Raw genomic sequence first — 20,954 nt, 5'->3', positions numbered from 1 at the left:
CTGAGGCAGGAGAATAGTTTGAACCTGGGATTCAGGAGGTTGCAGTGAACCAAGATTGCACCATTGCACTCCAGCCTGGGTAACAGAGTGAGGCACTGTCTCAAAAAAAAAAAAAAAAAAAAAAAAGTTCCTAGATAATGCTGGGCCAACAGCAAGTACTGAATAAATGGTGACTATTTCCATTAGTTACTAATTTGAGGACTTTTTAAAAATTTACCTGAGTACCTAATCATTCCTCTTACAGTTTAAATCTGCTTCCTTCTGACTGTCTTTGATGGAAATAGGAAACCTTGTCATTAATCAGTAAAATAACAACTCCAATTACGTGATTTGGTGAAACAGCTGAGGCTTAATTGTCCAGTCTTCTCTCATGGGACAGAAGGCCTCAGCGACTGTGATCCCCAGTCCCTAATTTCAGGGAAGAACTTGTCTTTTAATCACTTTTCCTTAATAGACCTAGAGCCTATGGGCACAGTATTATAAAGGAGTGCCTAAGCAGGGTGCTTGAAGGTTGAACACCTGCACAAATAGTATTTTCCTTTTTTGAACTGCCATAAAATGTTGTTTGAATTCCAGTTATGGGGACTAACATTTTAAGATTGTGGTGGATTGTGTACGTAATGCCTCCTGCACCTACATTTGTGGAATTTATTGTCTGTATTTTGCATGTTAAATATTTGTTGTTCTGAATGCAAAGATGAACCTTCCTGGCAATCCATAATCTAGGTCCTCAGGTTTAGCCTCAGAACTTGGGCTGTCATCTCCACTTTTGGCCTTCTCAACAAATTCTCATTGAGAAAGCCTAGTGCTGCACATCTTTTCAACAAAGCTTTTCTTTGCAGAACATGACTTCTTGAAATGATGGGAGTCAAAAGAAAAAACTCTGTTATCATGGTAATGTGGTCAGGAGTATGCCTCAAAGTGGGTGTCTAATTTACTGTGAGGCTTTCAGTGGCCAGTGGTTGAGGCGGAAATTTTAAAATGTCTTACGTTGATGATCAGTCAGCTCTTGTGATAGCACTCTTCCCTTTTTTTTTTTTTTTTTTTTCCTTTTTTTATTTTGCCAAGGGCACTTTCTTTTGAGAAAGCATGGTTACTAAGGGCACAGATGGAACTGGGTTCAAGTGGCCTTGGACAAGTTGCCTTATCAGATCCTCAGCTCCCCCATCTGTATTAGGGAATAAAGATCTCTTGGGATCATTATCTAGGGATATTGTTAACAATAGATGTGAAAATAAAAATGCACATACAGCGATTGATATCCTGAACATATTCAGTCAAAAGTCTGCTATTATTGTTATCTTTTTAAGTTTATTAGTTAACAAATAATCAGATGATTATCATTATATAATTTCATATGTGTATCATTTTATTGGATATTGTAAGATGATTGATACATAAAAGGCTTTGTTTCCACTAGGCGTTTACCATTTTCTCTAAATGCGATGGAGACATGAGTCACTTCTCTACACACAAGGGAGGAGAGTGATTTTCTTATTTGGCTCACTAAATCTTCATCCTCTCAAGAAATTCAAAAGTCATGTATCATACAACCTTTCCCATCAGACAGAAATTTAAGGAGAGGTATGTAGAAATGGCTATTTTATAAACTTCATGTTAATTTTATATGAAGGCATTTTATTCATCATATCACATTGGTGATTACAAAAAATTGTTATCCTCAGACTTTTCTATATAGGAATCAACGTTTTTATTTTTTCTTTCTTTCTTTCTTTCTTTTTTTTTTGTAAAAGAATGCATGACTAAAATAAGTTGGTGATTTCTGGGTGACAAAATATATGGGCATATCTTTGGATTGTTTTTCTCTAAAGAAAAATTTTACAGCAATAGGTAGGAGAGGGAGAAGTTGATGTTGGTAACAATCCAGATATAAGGTGATTAGAGATCAGCTAATAGTGAGGAAAAAGAGACGTGGTAGAATCACTTAGAAAGGGTTTGCAAAGGCTGAGGGCAGTAGCTCATGCCTGTAATCTCAGCACTTTGAGAGGTTGAGGTGGGAGGATTGCTTGAGCCCAGGACTTTGAGACCAGCCTGGGCAACATAATGAGACCCCCATCTCTATAGGAAAAAAAAGGTAGCTGAGCATGTTGATGTGTGCCTGCAGTCCTAGCAACTCAGGAGGCAGAGGCAGGAGGATTGCTTGAGCCCAGGAGTTTGAGGTTGTAGTTGGCTCTGATTGTATCACTGCACTGCAGCCTGGGCAACAGAGTAAGACGCTGTCTCTAATACATAAATGAAAGAAAGCAAAAGGAAGGAAGGAAGGGAGGGAGGGAGGGAGGGAGGGAAGGAAGGAGGGAAGGAGGGAGGAAGAGAGGGAGGAAAGAGAGAAAAGAAAGGGGAGGGAGGGAAGGGGAGGGAGGGGAAGGGAAGGAAAAAGAAGAGAAGGGAAGGGAGAGAAGAAAAGAGTAGGTTTGGGTTTGCAAGGATGATTTCCTACCATCATCACTACCAAATGGCTCTTTGGATTTTCACACCTCTGGGCTTTCCACTTTGAGGGAGGAATCATTCTATGTCAACTACAGCTTTTATCATTTCTAAATTTAAAAACAAATGTAAATGACCCGTAATTATTGTAATTTTTCTATAAACCAAAATATAACGTGAGCTGTGGATGTATCTTTCATTTTACTGATTTCCTTTGAAAATTACATTGTTTGCATTCTATTAGGGAAGTTGAAAAGATTTGTGGCATCTGGGGTCACAAACAATCAACATCTGATAGCTTATTAGGCTAATAATTCCCATTTATTTTCACATTATAAATGACATAGAAATCCCAGTTGTAAATATCTCAAAAATGAATACATCCTGAGCTTCATTTACTCAATGTAGGAAAATTATTTCCCATACCCTTCAAAATATCCAAACTTTCCACATGCTCCTGAACTCACATATCTTTCAAACTGGATATCAGAACTCTTCAGCTAAAAAGTATACATTGATTCTGACTCACACATTAAACCAATTATATTACTCAGTGCTTTCTCATGCAGACAGCATACTTAGAGTGATTCCATATGTTTTGCATCTTTCTCAAAAGTTTCTTTGAGTCAGGACGGATTTAGCATATCTAGCTGTACTGTAAAAATTAATCAGATTATTTCACTTTTTACTTTTTCTTACCCCTACTTAATTTTTTCTCTTTTTATATAAAACCTTGCTGTTTCAAAATAACTTTTTAAAAAAACTATAGGTATACAATAAAAATAAAAATAATATCATTAAGTGCTTTGGTAATAATAGGTCCTGGTAAGGATATAGAACAATTAGAACTGTCATATGCTGCTGGTGTGAATGCCATTTCAAAAAACCACTTTTCATTATGTACTAAAGCTGAAATGAACGTATATGTACTACTGACACAGCAAGTTTTACAAATGCGTAGATATATTCACAAAAACACACGTATAAGAATGTTCATAAGAGCACTATTCCTACTAGCCAGAAACTGGGAACTATCCAAATGCCCATCAACATTAGAATGGACAAGTAGATTGAAACTACAGAGCAACTGAGCACCACACAGCAATGAGATTATACAAACCACCACACTCAATCACACAAATATAGATGAAGCTCAGAAATATTAATATCATGTTGATTAAAAGAAGGACCTAATGGATTATTCTATTTACATAAAATTCAAAAACAGGCAAAATGAAGCCAGGATAGTGATTGTCTGGGGAGGGTCTGATAGCCAGAAGAGGGCACAGAAGTCCAGTTTTGGGATGCTACACATGTTCTGTTTCTTGATTCGGGTGCTAGGTACGTGAGCTGTACACCTCGTGAAAACTGATCCATCTATACACTTATTATTTATGAACTTCTCTCTATGTATGTCACGTGTCAATAAAAAGCTTAAGCAATGTGCTAGGGTCAAAGTCAAGATACTGAACAGATGGCATCCAAATAAGGCTATCTAAATTTATATGCAAATTGGCTATACCTTTTTTTTTCAGAAAATTTTTAATTGATTTAGCATATTTAAATATGATTTAAGTGTCATGAGCTTTTTCCGTTATGCTGTAATCATCCTGGACATTTCAAAGGTCTGTTTCCTTCAATGTACCGTGAATTACTCTCTTTTCTGTCTAGCTATGTATCTGAGACATAGCTCCCTGAGGTCAAGGAGCATTCATTTTATAACTCTTGTTTACCAGCAATACTATACTGAAAGGTCATGAACATGCATTTTCTCAGTGTTAGTAGAGGTGGGAGATAGTAATGATGCTCTATATTTGCCTATCCTAGCTCAGCATTGCTATAAGATAAAATGAGATACTGTATATAAAAAAGTACCTTCTAAACTTAGTGCAATACAGACATTTGATGTGATATGTTTCATTATTTGAAAATGTTTTTTAGTAAATACATAATATTAAGAAATCAATGAAAAAACAATAAGTTAAATTTACTCATAATGAAAGTATCAACTATAAGATAAATCTCTACACAGTGCCTATTCACATACATGTAATGAAGGTGTTTAAACATTTTAAATGTGTGAAAAGAAGAAAACAGATGTTCTTAATAAGTAAAAATTACTTGCCCTTTCTGTGTCTTAAATTTGCTTGTATATGAAATGAAAGTTTGCATTATTGATATCTGATATTTCAAGATCAAGTATTTTTGTTTCACAAAATGTTATCTATGTGTACAGTTCACAGTTTCAGCATGGTATGAAGGAGAGAGCACCACACTCTAATGAAAAAGTTATTTGCACACCAGGCATGGTTCTATTACTAGCTGGAAGGTCTTAAAAGATAATTTAGAATGGCAGAAAATCAGAGATGAAAAAGACCTTAGTCACAACTGACCATTTTGCAAGTGAGGATGCTAGGACTGAGAAACGTCGGGTGTTGTACCTAATTACAAAATGTTTCTTAGTAGTAGATCCAGGCCAAGCATCCAGTTCTCTAAAAACTAGTATACCATTTTTATAACACTTTGCCCAAAGATATCAATTGTGTTTGTTCCATAATGTGAAAAAAGTAGAAGTCAAGTCAATCGCAAAGCAGTAAAACTTATACCTGGCTTTGTTTTTTTTAAAGCACTTAAACATTCTATTTTTATAGTTCATCCCCACTTGACTTTAAACAGTTAATATACAACTATCTAGGCTTTTTCTGCTCTGCATAAAAGCATAGCCTTCTCCATATTAGAATTTAGTGCTGCATGTTGCATATTCACACAGATACAAATGTACGTACACATGTGTTTGTTGAGCACTTTTCACTTCTTGTAGTTGGGATTTCCCATTATTTTGAACCACGATCCACTCTAGCAGTAAAGCTTAGTGCAGAGTTGAGGATCATGGGAGAACAAGTAATATGGGAGAAATACATGCTTTTTTTTTTTTCAGGTCTCAAAATTTCTTATTTACATAAGCCTCATTCTTCTCAAAAATAGAAAGGCAAGTCCCGATATGTTTCATTGCACAGGATGGTCAATTTTTTCACTACTTTGAAGTTGTAAGAAGTTTAATTGTCAACCAAACAGAGAAACACATAACTTTCCTTGGCCTAAGAGAGGAAATAATATGAGAATAGTTCAAAATTAACGTTTTCATCTGGGCCCTTAACATGTAGCTCTTATCCACTGGATGCATGCCTTTGTGATATCTACACAATTTGAAGGCTCAGAAGTAGTGAAAAGAACAAATGGGAATCAGGTTTGAGATAGTGCCAGCCACTTTGTGATTTTGGGCAGATCACTGAGTCTCTCCTTCACAGGTTTTTTGAAACTATTAGGTAAGATTACATCTGAGAAAAGTGCCTTGGAAAATAGAGAGCATTTTACAATTTTAAGATGTTAGTTCTGTTATTAACTCAATATATGTGCCTGCTAAAAGGTTGATGCCTTTTTTACATTGCTGGAAAGTTTCATCTATTGTGCACCTTCCTACCTTACTTCTAAGTTTTCTTTAGGATTTTTTGCAAGAACATAAAGAAAAGGATGGATACTTAGCATATTACAGAGGAAAATAGTTAATTGAAATGAGAAAATCATTGCAAAGTTTAAGAGATCTCATCAAAAACTTCTTGGGTGAGAAGAAAACCTAATCCCTAAGTCATAGATATACCCACAGATATCATATTGTAATTATGTCATCAAAATACCATCTATTTTGTCACTGATGGATGCTTAAGATGTCATATTTGCAAGACACTCATGCATTTATTCAAGTAATATTGACTAAGTGCCTTGGCAAGGCATTATGCAAGATGCTATAGGTGCTATATGTTATATAGGTAATGAAGCACATATTTTTCATTCCACAACATTCCTTCATATCCTTACTAACTCTATGCTCTCCATCTTATTCCTGACCTTCCCATTTGTTTGATTTCATGAGAAATCTGTCTAATTTCTGGGTAGGAGTCATGTTTTAAAGTGAAAAGAGGGAAATGATGGGAGAAAAGAAGAACATATTGGAGAAAGTATTGGTAGAGAGAGAAAGAATGAAACTAAGACATTAAAAACTACAAGAAGGAAGTTATGGTATTTAGAATGATTAAATTAATGATCCTATATTTAAGACAATATTGTCAAGATGCCAGTTCTTTCCATCTTGATCTTTAGGTTCAATATCAAAATCCCAGGAAGTTGGTTAGGTGTGCTGGCTCATACCTGTAATTCTGGCACTTTGGGAGACTGAGTAGTATAGATCACTTGAGGCCAGGAGTTTGAGACCAGCCTGGGCACCATGAAAAAACCCCATCTCTACAAAAAAAAAAAAAATACAAAAATTAACTGGGTTTAATGGTGTGTGCCTCTGGTCTCAGCTACTTGGGAGGCTAGGCTGGAGAATTGCCTGAACCCAGGAGGCAGAGGTTGCAGTAAGTCATGATCACACCACTGCACTCCATCCTGGGCAATAGTGATACCCTGTCTCAAAAAACAAAATCAGACAAACAAAAAAAAACCCAGGAAGTTATTTGGATTTCAACAGAATTATTCTAACATTCATATGGAAAAGCAAAAGACCCAGAATGGCTAACAGATTATTGAAGAAGAATAAAATCAGAGGACTGACACTACTGCCTTCAAGACTTACTATAAAGCTACAGTAGTCAAGAAAATGTGATATTGGTAAAAGAATCAACAAAGATATCAATGAAATGGGATAGACAGCCCAGAAATAGACAAATATATTTAACTGATCTTTGACAAAGGAGCAAAGGCAATTCAATGGAAAAAGCATACATAGTCATTTCAACAAATGGTTTGGAATAACTAGACATATACATGGAAAAAAACTGAATCTAACTACAGACCTTATAGTCTTCCCCAAATTTAACTCAAAATGGATCATTAGACCTAAATGGAAATCCAAAACTGTAAAACTCCTTGAAGATAACATGGGACAAAATGTAGATGACCTTGAATTTGGCAGTGGCTTTTTAGACATCCCATAAAAAGCATGATTCATAAAAGGAAAAATTGGTAAGTTATACTTAAATAAAAAACCTCTGCTCTGCAAAAGACACTGTTAAAAGAATGAAAAGACAAGCCCAGAGTGGGAGAAGATATTTGCAAAACAGATGTTTAATAAAGGACTAATATCCAAAATACATAAAGAGCTCTTAAAATTCAACAATAAGAAAATAACTCAATTTTAAAATGGCCAAAAGATATGAACAGACACCTTAACATAGGATATACAAAGCCAAAAAGCTTATGGACAGATGCTTATCACTATATGTTATTAAAGAATTGCAAACGGAAATGAGGAGACACAGTACACACCTATCAGAAAGGCTAAAATTCAGAATACTGACAACACCAAATGCTAGCAAGAATGTGGAACAACAAGAACTCTCATTCATTGCTGGTGGAAATGCAAAATGGTACAGCCACTTTGGAAGACAATTTGGCAGTTTCTTACACAACTAAATATATTTATATCATACAATCCGGCAATTGCACTCCTGGTGTTTACCCAAATGAGTTGAAAACTTATCTCCACACAAAAACCTGCATAAAAATGTTTATAGCGGCCGTATTCATAGTTGCCAAATCTTGGACGCCACCAACATGTCCTTCAATAGATGAATGAAGAAACTGTGATTCCTCTGTATAATGAAATATTATTCAGCAATAAAAGGAAACAAGACAGCAAGCCATAAAAAAAATGGAGAAAACTTAAATGCATATTGCTAAATTTAAAAAGCCAATCTGAAAGGTTATATACTGAATGACCCCAAATATATGACATTGTAAAAAGGAGACAACTATAGAGACAGTGAAACACATCAGGGGTTGTGGGAGGCATGAAAAGGTGAAACAGTGGAATACCTGAGATTTTTAGGGCAGTGACACTATTCTACATAAATTGTAATGGTGGACACATGTAATTTTGTTTGTTGGTTTGGTTTGTTTGTTTTTGGAGACAGGGTCTCACTCAGTTGCCTAGGCTGGAGTGCAGTGGTGCCATCACAGTTCACTGCAGCCTCAAACTCCCGGGCTCAGATGATCCTACTCCTTCAGCCTCTTGAGCAGCCAGGACTACAGTTGCACATCACCAAAATGCCTGAATAATTTTTCTTTCTTTCTTCCTCTTTTTTTTTTTTTTTTTTTTTTTTTGTAAAGACATGGTCTCACTATGTTGCCCAGGCTAGTCTTGAACTCCTGGGCTCAAAGGATCCTCCCTTTTCAACCTCATAAAGTGTCGGGATTACAAACGCGAGCACCCAGCCACATGTCATTATGTATTTGTCCAAACCCATAGAATGTATAACACAGGGTGAACTCTAATGTAGTCTGTGAGCTTTAGTTAATAATAATATATCTATATTGGCTCATCAATTATAACAAATGTACTACAATAATGCAAGATGTTAATAAATAGAGGCAAGGAGATATAAGAACTCTTTTTACTTTTCCACTCATTTTTTCTATAAGCCTAAAACTGCTAAAAAAAAAAAAGTCTATTAACTAAAAAAGAAAAATATCCCATGCAAAACATTCATTGGAGAGCATTCAGTTACTAATTTAGTGAACAAGTTTTTAAAGCCTTTCTAAAATTTACAATTTGCTTGAATGCTTGAATTTATATGAAGGTTATATTGTCTAATCATAAGTTATATTGTTTTTTCTTTGTAGAGATGGGGTCTCCCTATATTGCCCAGGCTGGTCTTGAACTCTTAGGCTCAAACAATCCATCCACCTCAGCCTCCCAAAGTGCTGGAATTATAGGTGTGAGCCATCACACTTGGTCTAGTCAAAAATTTTAATAGTTCATGAAAAGAGAGTTCAAAGTTCTTACCACATCAACTGTATTTACTGTTAAATAATGACAGTGTCTTCATGCTAGCATTTTCCAAATAAAAAACCTGAGGAATGTTAATCCTACAAAATTGTCTTGGAAGAGTTTCTGATCAAATTAGGGAAATATGGTACTCAATTATATTTCCTTATTGAAATTTCACAATGTATATTGGCATATTAAAAATCTCCCAGAAGTCCTACCCAAAGCAAATCCATTAACTATGTTTAGTTTAGTCCAGACTATTTCAATTATTAAACCACAGATTCTTCTTTTTCAGTAAAACCTATTAAAATCTGTGGGGCATTAGTTCTGAGTAACATACTTAGAAAAGTGCTGCATAATAAGATTACAAATTTTTTTATTTCTAATGAATTGAATCCAACTTTGTTTATACTTTTGCTGAAAGTATTAATTTACAATAAATCACACGTTTAAAGTGGATAATTCAATGACACCTTTTATACATCTGTGAAACTATCATCCCAGCCAAGATAATGAAGACATCCATCAACCCCCCAAATTTCTTCATATCACTTTGTAAGTCTTCTATTCCATTCTTCCTTAACCTTATTCCCAGGGAACTTTTGGGTTGGTTTCTGCCACTATAGATTTGTTTACATTTTCTAGAATATTTTATAAATGGAATTATATAGTATGTTCCATACTGAATGTTTGTGTTCCCCTAAAATTTATAGGTTGAAATCTCAATCTTCAATTTGATAGTATTGGGAACCAGGGCTTTGGGGAAGTAATTAGATAATGGGATTAATGTTCAAATCAGAGGAGACATGAAAGTTTGCTCACTCTTCTCTGTTTTGTGCTATGTGAAGATGAAATATGAAGACAGCCATCTGCAAATAAGTAAATGGACCCTCTCAAGACATCAGATCTCATGGCACCTTAGTCTTAGACTTCATAGCCTCCAGAACTGTAACAAATAAATGTTCGTTGTTTAAGCCACTCAGTCTATGGTAATTGGTTATAGTAGTTTGAACTGAGTAATATAAAATATGTCCTCTTTTTGTTCCGACTCCTTTCACCCAATATAATTATTCTGAGGTCCATCCATGTAGTTGCATATATAGTTCATTCTTTTTCATTGCTGACTATATTCCATTTTATGGATATACTATTATTTTCAGATCCATTAACATGTTAACAAACATTTAGATTGTCTCTGGTACTTGGCTTTTATAATAAAGCTGCTATGACATTCATATGTAAGTTTTTGTATACACATTTGCTTCCTTTCTCTTAGGTAAACATATAGAAGTAGAAAAGCTAAATCATATGGTAGATGTGTGTTTCACTTGTGAAGAAACTGCAGACAATTTTCCAAAGTGATTGTACAATGCTCTAGTCTCAAAAGCAGGGTATAAGGGTTGTAGTTCTTCCACATTCTTGTCAGTACTTGGTATGCTAAGTCTTGTAAATTTTCTTCATTTTAGTAGTTATGTAGTGGTATCTCATTTTTAAAAATTTCCATTTCTCAATGACTAATGACATTGAGCATTTTTTTTGTGTGCTTATTTGCCACATGTATATGAGGAACGTCTATTCAAATCTTTTGCCCATTTTCAAGGCACTGGGTTGCTAAAGAGTTCCTTAAATATTTGAGATACAAGTTCCTTACCAGATATGTCATGTGAAGACATTGTCACCCCGTCGGTGATTTATCTTTTATTTTTCTTCACATTGTCTTTCAAAGAGCAAAAATTTTTAATTTTGATGAAGTCCATTGGATTGTCCTTTCAGTTTTGTATATGTTGTATAAGAAATGGATCGGAGTTTTTGTTTTCCTTTGTTTTTGCATGCAAATGTTCCATTTTTCCAGAATCCCTTGTGGAAAAAACTCTGTCTCATCCACTGGATTGCCTTTACATGCTTGTCAATCAAGTGTCCACCTAAGTAACCCACAAAAAACTATTAGAGTTCATAAACGAGATCTAATTGTGATTGTGAAGTTATCTTTTTCTCCTTGCAGTTCCATCTGTTTCTGATTCAGATATTTTGAAGTTCTGCTATCAGAGGTCTTAATGTTATATCCTCCTGATGAATTTACCTTCTTTATCACTATGAAATGCCTCTCTTTATCCCTGTTATGTTGTTTACTCTGATGTTAATGTAGATACTCTAGCTTTATTTTTATTCACATTAGCACACTATATCTTTTTGTATCCCTTAATTTGAACTTATTTGTATCTTTGTAATGAAGCATATAATTGGATCCGTTTTATTTAATCTGAGAAGCTCCACCTTTAGTTGGTATGTTCAGACCTTTTACATTCAATGTGATTTTTATAATCTACCATCTTGCTATTTATTTTCTATTGTCACATATGTTCTTCATTTCATTTTCTCTCCATTATTTTTTATGATTCTAGTTCATTTTCTTTGTGTATTAGCTATAAATAATTTTGTTAATTTAGTTATTTTTGGGGGGATTATATTATACATTCTTAGTTTATCACAGTTTAACTTCAAGCACTACTACATTACTTTAAGTATAAGACTCCTACAAAATAAACTTTCTTTTCTCCTCTCCTGGCCTTTACGCCATTGTCATCATACATTTTACTTCTGTATGAGTTATAAACTCCATGATGCATTATTAATACTTTTGCTTTATGCAGCCATCAAAAACGATGAGTTCACGTCCTTTATAGGGACATGGATGAACCTGGAAACCATCATTCTCAGCAAACTGACACAAGAGCAGAAAATCAAACACCGTATATTCTCGCTCATAGGTGGGTGTTGAACAATGAGAACACATGGACACAGGGAGGGGAGCACTACACACTGGGGTCTGTTGGGGGGAAATGGGGGAGGGGCGGGGGGTGGGGAGGTGGGAAGAGATAGCATGGGGAGAAATGACAGATACAGGTGAGGGGACGGAAGGCAGCAAAGCACACTGCCATGTGTGTACCTATGCAACAATCTTGCATGTTCATCACATGTACCCCAAAACCTAAAATGCAATAAAAAAAAAGAAAAAAAAATACTTTTGCTTCAATCTGTTGATTAACTTTTAAAGAGAATTAAATAATAAAAATATTCTTTATATTTACAAGAGAGTTACTACATCTGGTATTCTTCTTTTTCTTTTTTGTATGTCCAAGTTTTTATCAGTATCATTTCATTTGGCATGAAGGGTTCCTCTTGACATATTTTATAGATATGTGGTCTGGTTATTAATTCTTATATGTGTCTGAAAAAGTCTTTATTTCATCTTTGTTTCTACAAAGTATTTTCACTGGGTAACAAATTCTAGGTTGACAATTATTTCTTTTAATATTTTAAAGATGTTGTTTCAGTACCTTCTAGTTTGCATTGCTTCAGCAAAAAAACTGCTTTTAATTTTGTCTTTATTCTTTATGCAGCATTCCTTCCCCACTCTGCATCATATACACAAACGTAGCTTTTAATATTTATCCCTTTGTCTTCAAGGAACTTTATTAAAATTCATCTTGGAGTAGTTTTCATTAATTATTCTAGGAGTTTGTTGAAATTCTTAAATCTGTGTGTTTATAATTTTTATCAAATTTGGAAAACTTTGGCTATTATTTATCCAAACATTTTTGCCAACTTTATTGAAGACTCCAATTACACATACATTTGGCTACTGAAAATAACCACGTAGTTCACTGATGATTTTTATTTTTCTCTCCGTGTTTCATTTCGGATAGTTTCTATAGCTATGTGTTTAAGTTCACTCATCTTTTCTTCTCAAAATGTCTTATCTGCTCTTAATTTCATATAGTATATATTTTATCTCAAAAATGTAGATCTCCTTTCTAAAAGTTTAATTTTTGTCATATTTATATATTCAATATGTTCAGTCTTTCTGCTAGCTTTTTTAAAACATATAGGCTATCATTATAATAACTGATTTAATGCTTCTGTCCACTGTTTCTATCACCTGTGTTATTTTTGGGTCAATTTTTATTGACATTTCTTCTCATGCATTTTATTTTTCTCTTCTATTGTCTGCCTTGTGATTTTTAAAAATTGAGTGCTAGACATTGTGTAATTTGACTTGTGGGGTGCTGGGTGTTTTTGTATTCCTATAATAGTTGTTGAGCTATGTTTTGAGACATGGTTAAGTTACTTAGGAACAGTTGATCCTTCTGGACCATGCCTTTAAACTTTATTAAGAGGGAACAGTGCAATGTTTAGTCTGGTGTTAATTATTTTCCTGACTGTTGAGGCAAAACCCTGTTAGTATTCCAACTGAGGCCTCATGAATCATGAAGTTTTCCATCTTGGCTGTTGCAATTAGGTACCATTCCTGCCCCTTTGTGAGCTTCTGACACTGTTCCCCTAATAATTTCTACTGGATCTTTACCCAGCCTTGATAGTTTCCTTACATGAATGGCTAATCAGTACTTAACTGAATACTTATGGCGACCTTCTACAGTTTTCCAGAGTTCTATCTCTGTGCGACTGTCTCCTCTCCTGTACTATGCTCCGAGAACCTCCGCCTTGACTTCCCCAGACTCTCAGCTCTGTCACCTTACCTCAGGCAGACTGCCAGACCCTGCTTGGGTTTTGCTTCCCTGTGTTGTGGACAGGCCATGTTCTCTAAGCAATTGCTGTGGCAATCAGAGGGCTCACCTTACTTGTTTTTCTTCTCTCAAGGGTCATTTGTTCCATGATGTTGTTTCCTATATTGCATCCATTTTCAAAGTTATTTTAGGTGGGATGGTAAAACCATATCCTTTTACTTCATCTTGGCTGGCCATGAAAGTCAGAAATAACTATATTTAGAAATAACTATATTTAGAAGGGTTAGTTTCTATTTTCTTTTCAAAGTTTCTCCTTTCCCTTGAAAAGAAAGTAGAAACTAACACTTATTGAGGGCGTCCATGTTTGAGGCACTACATCCTGTTATCATTATCTCGAACACCAAGTGAGATTAATACCATGAACTTAATTTGTAGTTAAAACAGAGCCTAGGATAGTTCATACAAGTCATCCAGCTAGTGAATAGTAGAACTAAGATTTAAATCTCCATCTGTTGGCACAGTCCAAACTGTTTTCTATTTAAAGACATCCTCATACCAAAAATTCCATACAGACTTCTCTAATAAATTTGCCTTCTTAAAGCTTTATGTACTAGCCTATCATCAAACAGAATTCTATTGACACCTGTGAAAGGAGCTTGTATAATATATGATTTTCCTAATTAAGCTCAACATCTCACACTGGTCCCAAAGAAAGGATGAGTAAGAGATCGCAATGTATCCTCCCTGGCCAATTAATTAATTAATTAATTAATTAAAAGTCAAAACCTATTTCCTACTGATGATGCTTTACTAGCACCATCTATATATTCAACAGCTTGCATATGTCATTTTTATGATGTATGCTATAGATAATTTTTACTTCATAGTCATGTGCACATTTGTTAGAAATCAAAGTGGCATGATAGATGTCTTAGGTGCCATTTAACGGAAGAGATGTCAGGATCATAACTGTTCCAGATAATCTCTGGATCAAATGTTCCTGGATTTAGAATCACCTGAGAATGTAGAGAATGTATTTTATAACTGTGTTTCCCTTATCATGGTAGCCTTGTACACCCAGACACAGGGTTTGGCCTTATAGAATGATTCATGGGTGAGTCTCCTGGGTAAAACATTACCGTGAGTCTCATGAGTAAAACATTACCATCACTCATGGGTGAAACATCACCTGGGTCCCTTGTTCTCTCATATACCTTTCCACCCATGCCACAAAGCCTGGAAATCATTTCTTCTCACTATCTATTGAAGTGAGAGATTCCTGAAATTTAAATGTAGTCCTTATCTACTTATCATCTGGAGGTGAGAAACATTGAGATGGATTCTTTTTTTTTTTTTTTTTTTTTCCTGAGATGGAGTCTTGCTCTGTCATCAGGCTAGAGTGCGTGGCATGATCTTGACTCACTGCAACCTCCGCCTCCTGGGTTCAAGCAATTATCCTGCCTCAGTCTCCTGAGTAGCTGGGACTACAAGCGTGCACCACCACGCCCAGCTAATTTTTGTGTTTTTAGTAGAGATGGAGTTTCACCATGTTGGCCAGGATGGTCTCGATCTCTTGACCTCATGATCCGCCTGCCTTGGCCTCCCAAAGTGCTGGGATTACAGGCATGAGCCACACCCTGCCAAGATGAATTCTTAATAACTTGGGTGACTGTTGAACAAGTTCTAGTAAATTTTTCCTAGACAAGCAAAGTCTTTCTTGAATATTTAAATTAGTGAACAAAGATAGCTTATGTGCTAGTCATTTATATACTGACTTATACCTTCCTTTATAGCTGAGTGCATCCACATCTGGCACTTAAAAACATGCCACTTGGGGATGGGGGGGAGGTATTGAACACAGAATTTAGGTCAACTATAATGTGGAAGTGTTCAACATTAAATAAAAGAGTTGGGAATTATTTGTCAAGGGCCAATTTTCTCTCAACAACATTCCTAATGTATAAATGCAATTGTTCACCTAATTCAAACAATACTTGTCCATTACATCTGCATGATAAAATCCATGGCATGAGTAAGCTCCCAGCAGCCAGAGGTGCAGTGGGATCACAGGTTTCATTCATTAAAATTACAAACCTTTAAACGTCTGTGAGTGGGTCCAAAGGGAGTGTTTCTACTTATTCTTACCATAAAGTTTTAATTGGGTCTGATTTCTCATCTTCTCATTTTTACTAGAGATCTTTAATTGAATCTGTTTTTAACTTCAAATATAGAATAGAGTCACATCTTACCTAAGAGGATAAAATCTTAAGTTAGCCAGCAAGCCAATAATTAATTATAATCAAAATTGCCCTTTAGAAATTCCTTAAAGCATCCATAAAGTATAATATAAATGGCTTTGTAAATACAACCCTATATAGTAATTTTTTTTGTGGGGGGGGGCAGGGGATGGAGGGAGACAGGATCTTGCTGTGTTGCCCAGGCTGGAGTGCAATAATATGATCATGGCTCATTGCAGCCTTGACCTTCTGGGCTCAATTGATCCTCCCACTTCAGACTCTCTAGTAGCTCCAACTACTAGACGCATGTCACTAAGCCTGGCTAATGTTTGTATTTTTGTAGGGACAGAGTTTTTCCATGTTGCCCAGGCTGATCTTGAACTCCTAGGCTCAAGCAATCTGCCTGCCTCAGCCTCCCAAAGTACTAGGATTACAAGCATGAGCCACTATGCCCAGCCTAGTAATTCTTAAGAATAATAAGAATCACTAAGGAAGGAATAATGCTTTTAGTCATTTACATGCTGTCGTTTTAAAGAAAAGTATGACATGGAATGGAAAATTGATACAAAACATTCTAAAATAGAGCATTCACTCTATTCTGTTAAAATAGTAAAGCTCTGTGTCCTTAAGATATCTTGGTAGATGTGCATATTCCTATGAGGAATAAATGGGAAAATGTAAGTGAAAGCACCTAGCATAGCACCTTGCATAGAGAAAGTACTAACTAAATGTCCACTAGATTTCTATCAAATATAGCTTAGTCATGCCCAGGAATAAAACACTTTTTTTGGAAACATGGAGAACCTGACCACTTGCCTACTGACTTTCCGGGTGGTGGCCTCACTGAACAACTCTTACTCCTATGCCTTAGTATACTTTTGACACTTAGAGCAAAATTGTTTCAAAAATCAGTGTGAAAGTTAAATATATGATCAGCCAAAAACTATTTTCCAACACTTGAATTATCCACATGATTATGACTTAAAACTTCTCTAATACTCTATTAGAACAGCTTGAAACAGTTCATAAAGTTGAAGTAAAGACTTCAAACCTCTTTTCAGTTATATGCAATAGTATAATAGCTCCTTAGATGTGAGAAATAGGAAATGGTATTTCCATTCACTTTTTAGGAAAATGACCAACAAGCAGAGATGGAAATGTATTTACTAGTTGATATCAACAACCATGACAGATGGTTGCATGTAAGTAGCAGGTTATTAAGCCAGTGACCAAGTCTAATTCCTGAACAAATGACAATGCACTGGTGATTCCTGGATATTCTTGAGAGGCAGGCTTTGGACTTCTTGCATTCAATTAAATAGGGGTTGGAGGCATTAGGATTAGGAAACTGAGATTAATCGTTGACTATGTTAGATCATTATTCCACATCTGCACTGTCACTACTTCAATTTTTTCAGACCTCTTTGCTTAAATGCCCCCTTAATAGAGAAGTCTTTCTTGGTTGCATTCTGTCTCTAATGCTATCTCTTTCTTTATCTCTAAGTCTCATATATCTGTCTTTATTGCTATCTCTTTCTCTATTTAGCTTCTGGCTCTACATTAGTTTTCATTCTTTTTCCTTTCTCTGTTTTATTTTTCTTATGAACACTTATACCACCTAACATACTATATATGTATATCGATTAGTTTATTCCACAAGAGCAGGGTCTTTGGTTCATCTATTTTCATATCTCCAACAGTTAGGACAGAAGCACGTAGGAGGTGCTCTATCAATTCATCAATCAACGTTAATATAACAAAGTATGAATGAATTATTATTTATTTAGCACCTCCTCTGAAATAGGTAGATAGCATAAAACCGGAAGTTCTAGATTCTGGCTGTTTTCTGGAGTTTATCATCTTGTAGGATGATCAATAATGTGAGATTTAGACAATGAGGCCTAATATGCTCAATTTTCTCAATAACCTCTCCCTTTATTCTCCCCTTTCAAAACTAGCACTACTGCCAGGGAAATAGTGCTCTTCCCAGGTTCACAGCTCCTCAGGCTGTCTTTACAGCTTCTTTTGAACTTCAAAGCTAGCTTTGATCTTCATTTTGGTGTCTAGAGAAAGCTAGTACCTGGTGAGCTTTGCCTCCACTTCTGGTTGCTGATCTTATTGTTCTTTGCTCTCTAAGGCCAGAAAATACATAAGAAGCACTCCTGTAACTTGGGTATGGATAATTTGCCTAACTCTTCCCTCTCCCAGGACATTCCTGTCCTGGCTCACCTGAGTGCCTTGGATCTGGGCCTACACTATCCCATGACACAGTCTGGAAAATATTTAATCAGTATTTCAGAGGCAGAGTCTCTTTTCTTCCTCAACATCACTATTTCTTCCCTACAAAATACAGAGTACAAATTATTCCACATGGAAACAGGAAAGCTGTAGGCCAGCTAGAATAGAATCAGACTGATGGATGAAAAGCAGAGGTTCCGTCCTGCACAGTGGGGAAGAGCTTCAATGCAGAGGCCAGAAGGACAAGTATTTCAACTTGGTTCCACCGCTCACCAGCTCTTTAACCCTGGGCACTGAACCTTTCTAAGCTTCAGATGCTCTGCTGAGTAAATCTAAGCATAATAGCAGTACTTATTGCCTATGGAATTTGTGAGGGTTAAATAAGAGAATGCTGTAAAGTGCATTTAGTACATAGTCTCATTTAAAATATTCACATTCAACATTAGAATAAGAGCTCAGACTTCTACATATTAGACATTTAAGTAAAGCATCATGTAGATAGTAGATTCTAGACTAACTCAAGCAGCATCTTCACTTAGCTTTAGATTGCAGTGTGAAAAATGAAAGATTTGTTTCATTTTCCATTGCCATGTACCAGCACGTCTGTAGCTACTTTTTCTATGTGAATATCTGTACATTTTTTATCTCTATATATGTTAATGAATTGATCAGCTGACCAACAGAGGCTTATAGTCTGATGCTCCCTACCAAGTAAAAAATTCCCCTGAGATTTATGTATCTCTCATCTTGCACTTTTCCGCACCTCAGACCTCACGAAGTGCCCTTCCTGCTTTCCAGAACTATGAAGACAGGGACTTTGAATTCCGCTGTGTTTATACAAATTAAATCAAAAGAAGAGGAGGTCAAATATCCTATATTTTAAAGTTTATTTTCTGACTTGAAGTGCCCAGTGTCTCTTTCTTATCATTTACTGACTTGAAGTCACCAGTGTCCCAGAGAGAAGAAAATGTAATTTCCATGACTGTACCTCAGTTCTAGGATGAGGTACATATGATTTCTGTTTATGTGAATTATTTTGTGTTAAAAATAAATTATCAAAAAGGGAGAGTCACAGCAGGCACAATCTTTGCAACCTCTAACTGTTTAAGTGGAACCAAAATAACATTCCAGGGTAGAGAGTGTACAGAGTGCATTCTGCGTTCCTGCTCTCCCGCCATCAGAGATCAAGAGTTTCTTAAGGCTGACAGAAAAAAGTACTGAAAGTTGTATGGGATAAAGTAAATAAACTAAAGGTTGAGGTGAACATGAAGAAATATGTAGAAATATTCTTTCCTTGCTGAGCAAAGTCAATGTAGATGATAAGGGCTTGGATCTGGCTGCGGAAGGTACAGCTCTGCTGCAAGTTCTCTCTGTGACCTTGAGCAATTCACGTAACCTTTCTGTCTGAGTTTCCCATTCTATGAAACAGGACATGTGAGCTAGGAATATGGGGCCTAGAAAAATTAGCACTTATGAAGCTATCAGAATGTAAAATAATTCTTGATAAATGTTACTTTGGTTATTTATATTAGAGGAAAAAGACTGAAAAGATGATTTTTAATCAGATAACGGGTGTTTCTATTATGTATTGGTGGTTGATTTAATATGAACTCCTACTCTCCCCCCAACTTATTTTAGGATTTATGATTAAGAAGATGACAATATTCTTGACCAGTAAATCACTGAATTTGGAATTTGTATGCCGAGATCATGGGAAAGCCATTTAACCCTTCCTCATCTTAAAAATGAGATGTCAATTTCCCTCTCCCCTAGAGAGTTCTTGAGAAAACTAAATGAGATAATTTGTGTGAAAAGGTCTGGTGTCATTTGGTGAAACAGGAAGTTCCCATACTTTAGAATCAGATAGACATTGTTTCAAATTCTCATCCCATCTCTACTCAGCCACAAGATGCTGGGGACGTAAGTTACACATTGTGGATCTGTTTCTTCACCTGTAGAAGACAGTAAAGTGTCTACCTTAAAAGTGGGTAAGAAGAGGCCGGGTGCGGTAGCTCAAGCCTGTAATCCCAGCACTTTGGGAGGCCAAGGTGGGCGGATCACAAGGTGAAGATTGAGACCATCCTGGCCAACATGGTGAAACCCTGTCTCTACTAAAATACAAAAATTAGTTGGGTGTGGTGGCACATGCCTGTAGTCCCAGCTACTCAGGAGGCTGAGGCAGAAGAATTGCTTGAACCCGGGAAGCAGAGGTTGCAGTGAGCAGAGATTGCACCACTGCACTCCAGCCTGTCACCTAAACACTCCTTGTATGTATTTGGCCTCAGAAAATTTACTCGTCCTAACAATAAAATACTTACCTGTAGAGTTATAATGGTACAAGGAGCCTCAAAGAGACAACTCCTTTTTAAAAAACTTTTAAAAAATAAATAACAATAAAATCATATTCTACATTTGTGTAAAATATTAAGAATAACAGGCTGGGTGCAGCGGCTGATGCCTAAGCAATCCCAGGAGTTCATTACCAGCCTGAGCAACATAGTAAGACCTTATCTTTACAAAAAAAATTTAAAATTTAAAAAATTAGTTAGGCATGGTGGCATGCATCTATCCCAGCTACTGGGGAAAATCATTTGAGCCCAGAAGTTTGGTACTGCAGGGAGCTATGATAGTGCCATTGCACTCCAGCTTGGGTGACAGAACCAGACCGTGTCTGTTAAA

At 36.0% G+C, this 20,954-nt stretch overlaps 1 protein-coding gene across 7 annotated transcripts in view; it reads left to right on the top strand.

The window, feature by feature from the left end:
* Positions 1-20,954, top strand: part of LMNTD1 (lamin tail domain containing 1) — a 472,319-nt gene that overhangs the window by 173,906 nt on the left and 277,459 nt on the right. The window contains exons 8-9 of one of the 7 annotated variants that reach the window (XR_012518495.1): positions 1,421-1,584; positions 11,926-12,092. The exons of the other annotated variants lie outside the window; for them this stretch is intronic. The gene's annotated coding sequence lies outside the window, so the exon portion shown is untranslated. Of the gene's footprint in view, positions 1-1,420; positions 1,585-11,925; positions 12,093-20,954 lie in introns of those variants that run through there. 7 annotated transcript variants of the gene reach the window in all.

The sequence above is a fragment of the Saimiri boliviensis genome, chromosome 7, assembly GCF_048565385.1.
Source record: "Saimiri boliviensis isolate mSaiBol1 chromosome 7, mSaiBol1.pri, whole genome shotgun sequence".
In the NCBI taxonomy this organism is placed as follows: Eukaryota; Metazoa; Chordata; class Mammalia; order Primates; family Cebidae; genus Saimiri; species Saimiri boliviensis.
The sequence above is the reverse complement of the archived record's forward strand: the minus strand, read 5'-3'. Positions and strand labels throughout refer to the sequence as shown.